The sequence below is a fragment of the Bombus fervidus genome, unplaced genomic scaffold (assembly GCF_041682495.2).
Source record: "Bombus fervidus isolate BK054 unplaced genomic scaffold, iyBomFerv1 scaffold0090, whole genome shotgun sequence".
Taxonomy (NCBI): Eukaryota; Metazoa; Arthropoda; class Insecta; order Hymenoptera; family Apidae; genus Bombus; species Bombus fervidus.
In genome coordinates, this window is record NW_027212652.1 from 12501 (window position 1) to 17500 (window position 5000).

The 5000-nt window shown below is 49.1% G+C and overlaps 2 non-coding genes across 2 annotated transcripts in view; both read left to right on the forward strand.

Moving 5' to 3' along the window:
• The first annotated feature begins 2309 nt into the window (after window positions 1-2309).
• On the forward strand, window positions 2310-2464 carry LOC139997453 (5.8S ribosomal RNA). Its single transcript, XR_011802834.1, has one exon. It is a non-coding gene; the product is annotated as a 5.8S ribosomal RNA (ribosomal RNA).
• A 2133-nt stretch (window positions 2465-4597) lies between these two features.
• Window positions 4598-5000, forward strand: part of LOC139997459 (large subunit ribosomal RNA) — a 4173-nt gene continuing 3770 nt past the window's right edge. Inside the window, exon 1 of the ribosomal RNA XR_011802839.1 lies at window positions 4598-5000. This exon is cut by the window's right edge and continues 3770 nt beyond it. This is a non-coding gene — a ribosomal RNA (large subunit ribosomal RNA).

A 5000-nucleotide genomic window follows, 5' to 3' on the forward strand; every position in this document is an offset into this window, starting at 1 on the left:
AACGATATGTGAGGGAACTTGAGCTGAACACATATCGAAAAAACTAAAAGTTACAGTGGAAACCACGTGTAATGAGAAATGCGATCGAGGCGCCTGCGTGAGGTCGTACACAGAAAGACCCGCCGTCACGATCTCGTATTTCGTATTTGCATCGTGGAAATCCAACGAACGAACAATATAATATATAAACTAAAATCTCTAAAGTGCCTCGTGTCGGAGAGATCACTGCTCACACCTCTTCTATATTTCGTAGTTGCGTTGCGTAGGCCTCACCTCCTAGCAACGGGACATAAGGAAGACTGCTCTTTGGGATCGAACGAAGCGTCTATAACGAGTCGTCGACGAGAGCGAAAGAACGCGAATAGCGAGCCGCAGAAAAAAAGGATACCGAATTATATATCTTCGAAGGTTCTCTTCGAAGATCCATGGATACCTATATCTGCGCGTCTCCAGCTATCTCGCGCGTCTCTCCAAACTCTCGTCGTTCCTCGAAACGTGCTTCCTACCCAAAGGGCGTTCGTTCTTCCTATGTCGTTTCGTTGTCGTTCGTTTCAACGGCGAACGATATACGATGTTCGACAAAACGAAACCACGTTGTACGTTCGTACTCGTGGATCGGGTAACCTAGAACGAAAACGCATTGCGTGGATGTTGGCCCGAAAAGATATATACCAGTGCGAGTGATGGTAAAGAGTAACGATTCTTAACTAGACGAAGTTGGTTCGGAGGGGACCGCCGGCCGTCTCTCTATCCTCGCGAGTCTAATGCCTCGTTCCGTCGCTAGAGTTTTTCAAACTCTGCTTCTGGCTATCGGGAAGAATAGACCGCGCGCGCGAGGAAGAGGAAGGACGACCGTGCGCGTCCCATCGATTTTTTTTATTTTTACCTGAACCACCGAAGTCGATTCAGAGGGGACCGCCGGCCGTCTCTCTATCCTCGTTGTCGTGAGTCATATGCCTCGTTCCGTCGCTAGAGTTTTTCAAACTCTGCTTCTGGCTATCGGGAAGAAACGACCGCGCGAGGAAGACGACGACGACGACCGTGCGCGTCCCATCGAATTTTTTTTTATTTTTACCTGATCGACGGAAGTTTCGTCCGGTTCGTCTCTTTTACCATCGTCTCGTCGACCCGTTCAGAGGGGACCGCCTGTCCATATCCTCGTTGTCGTGAGTCATATGCCTCGTTCCGTCGCTAGAGTTTTTCAAACTCTGCTTCTGGATATCGGGAAGAAACGACCGCGCGAGGCCGATGGCTGCGAGTCCCATCGAATTTTTTTTAAACGCACGCACACACATACACCTGAACGGAGATGCGTTCCTTTTCGTCGCGATTTTTCGCGCTTTAGTCGTCGTTGTCGCCATCCGTTCGGAGGGGACCGCCGGCCGTCTCTCTATCCTCGTTGTCGAGAGTCTAATGCCTCGTTCCGTCGCTAGAGTTTTTCAAACTCTGCTTCTGGCTATCGGGAAGAAAAGACCGCGCGAGGAAGAGGAAGGACGACCGTGCGCGTCCCTTTCGAATTTTTTTTTATTTTTACCTGAGCGACCAAAGTGGATTCAGAGGGGACCGCCGGCCGTCTCTCTATCCTCGTTGTCGCGAGTCTAATGCCTCGTTCCGTCGCTAGAGTTTTTCAAACTCTGCTTCTGGCTATCGGGAAGAATAGACCGCGCGCGAGGAAGAGGAACGACGACCGTGCGCGTCCCATCGATTTTTTTTATTTTTACCTGAACCACCGAAGTCGATTCAGAGGGGATCGCCGGCCGTCTCTCTATCCTCGTTGTCGAGAGTCTAATGCCTCGTTCCGTCGCTAGAGTTTTTCAAACTCTGCTTCTGGCTATCGGGAAGAAACGACCGCGCGAGGAAGACTACGACCGTGCGCGTCCCATCGATTTTTTTTTACCCGAACGATGGAGATGCATATCGGCTGTTTGCTTCGAATAACTGGACGAGAGGAACGAACATATATATATATCATGGGCTAGCCACCGTGCGCTTTCTTCGCGAGATCGTGTGCTGTACAGAGGATTCAGAATCGGGTGTTATATCCCCGTCGTTTCCTGACGAACGGAGCTTCGATCTCGTTGGTTGTTATATATTATAATGCACTTTACGCCCGGTCGGCGGGCTGCGTGTGTCGTCGCGCAGTCCGTCCGATTTCGTTTTCGAACGTATTTTCGTGTCGTCAATCATATGGCGACTTCCGCGCGTTCGATTCCCGTTGGTCGGACGTTTGTCGGATATCGGCTTCTTTCGAACCGAGAATAAGAGTACAAAAACCTGAGTACACAAACAAAAATCCATGCATAAACGATTACCCTGAACGGTGGATCACTTGGCTCGTGGGTCGATGAAGAACGCAGCTAATTGCGCGTCAACGTGTGAACTGCAGGACACATGAACATCGACATTTCGAACGCACATTGCGGTCCACGGATACAATTCCTGGACCACGCCTGGCTGAGGGTTGCTCACGTAAACCTAAGACTGCTTGCGTTGCGTATCGTTGCTCTCGGTCCGTCTCTCTCTGTTCTTTCTTGCCTCGTCGACAGCCCGCCGTCGTTCGTTTTATCTTTAAACGAACGTTTCCGAGTCGGAGGACGAGCGCCAAGCAAAAGAATACGAATTAAAGAGCGGTCGAGGGCTCGTACGCGACGTACGAGCGATTGTTGGACGTTCGTCGGCGTTCGTCGCTGGATCGTGTGGAGACCGGCGTACGCATGCTCTCGATACAAATATATATGAAAAATCTATCGCGTTCACGGGAGACTCGCAAAACTACCTCCGTCTCTTCTCTGTCCCTTCTTGGCTTGACAACCCGCCGTCGTTCGTGTTTTACGAACGTTTCTGAGTCGGACGAAGCGCAAGAAGAAGGATACGAATTAAAAGAGCGCGGAGAGAACCGTCGTCGTCGACGCGGTTATCGAGATACACAGAGCGAGTTTTCTTCGTGGCCGATTTTTTTTTTCTTTTTGTATCAGCCTCTGCTACGTTTTGTTAGTCTTCGATAAGCACGAATGACCGCGCCCCCGACGTCGTCTTAAATGAATTTTTGGCGAGACTGAGAGAAAGCAAAAATATTTTTGAACAAAGTCAGTCGAGAGAGGAGAGAAAAGAGAACCAAGATATTAAAACCTAAACCTAAACTTGGTGGCGTAACGAAAAACTGTGTGCCTTAAAGAAACACAACCGTCTTTTCATCAAGATGTTTTTACTCGTACAGCCCCAGGGATCGAATACCCACTCCGTCTGTTCGTGCGGCAGAGATGTATTCTGCAGGCGCGAGACGACTGACGAGAAGACAACGAGGACCGTCGCATCGATGGGTCGTCGTTGCGTTTTTCATCCTCTGTGCTTTTTTCTGTTCTTCGTGAACCCAGAGAAAGCCGTAGATCCGGGAACGGACACACGAGATTTCTTCGAACGCTGATGACTTAGGGAGATGATCCCCAGCGTTGCGCGGAGATCGGAGAGTACGCGTACATGTATCGGGACGAATTTTTCCCCGTCGGTCGCGTATCTCTCTGCCCGCGCGCCTGGCCCAAAGCCACGTTCGTCGGAAATCAACGAAAAGTGTGTGTTACGATCTAGCGTGCGTCTACGATCGGCTATATTTAAGGGTGACGAAGAAGAGAAAAGCTCACGGTGTTGCGCAACGTTTCTGTACCCGATTTTAAGATGTGCATGTGAGTCCGTTACAAAGTTGTTCGGATCGTCGAAAATAGTCGTTTTCGTCGTCGTGCGAAAGAGAGAATAATCTCTGACATTGGCACGGAGAGATCGCGCAGAGGAAGAGAACGATCCTCTTTGGCGAGGCTCGAGAAAGACTAACGAAACTTGATTAGAGACGAGGTATACACGCGCCGTACGTACGACGTACGCGCGTGTGATTTTTTTTTGCTTTAAGGCGATTCGGCGCTCCGAGTTTTAGAGAAAAAGAGATCGTTGGTCATCCCATGTCTCTTCGTCGTCTATCGCTGGACCGCGCATCCTAACGTATCGCCGGTCGTCCAGTCCCCGAGTAATAAATTCACCCCGTTGTGTACGTCTCGCGCTCGCTTTTCCACTTGCGTGAGTTCCCGTGCGTTTTCGTCGTTGGTACAGAGCAAAGAAACCGATATGTTATATACATGTCGCGTGTTCGATCTCTGTGCCAGCAATAACAGGCGAAAACAAGGAACCGCTGGAATCGTCGAGAAGAGAGAAACGGCTACGGGAGATATATTATACATAACACGTGTATATATATATATATATATTATACAAAGAGGACGGGCGTTAAAAACCGGAGATCGTTACGGGTGTCTTGCGTGAGTCTTAGCTCGAACATGATACGACGAACGAAGTTTAAAAGGCACTTTGGCGAGATGCATAAAACGTTTCTCGATCGAGATAGAATATAAGGTTCTCGATTCTATTCGAATTAATTTTTTTTTTTTATTTTTTTTTCTCTTTGAGGCGATTCTCGGAGAGAGAAATAAAAATAAAGACCCTCTGTCGCATTGTTATCAAACCGTCTTGCTTTTCTCGAATCGCGCCCACATGGCACGAAATTTTTTTTTCTTTGAAAAAAAAAAATTGTCACCGTGTCGTGACGTTGAAGCGACCTCAGAGTAGGCGAGATCACCCGCTGAATTTAAGCATATTACTAAGCGGAGGAAAAGAAACTAACAAGGATTTCCTTAGTAGCGGCGAGCGAACAGGAATTAGCCCAGCACTGAATCCCGCGGTTCCGCCGTTGGGAAATGTAGTGTTCGGGAGGATCCGTTTATCCCGTGACGTCGAACCGCGTCCAAGTCCATCTTGAATGGGGCCATGTACCCACAGAGGGTGCCAGGCCCGTAGTGACCGGAACGCGTTTCGGGAGGATCTCTCCTTAGAGTCGGGTTGCTTGAGAGTGCAGCCCTAAGTTGGTGGTAAACTCCATCTAAGGCTAAATACAACCACGAGACCGATAGCGAACAAGTACCGTGAGGGAAAGTTGAAAAGAACTTTGAAGAGAGAGT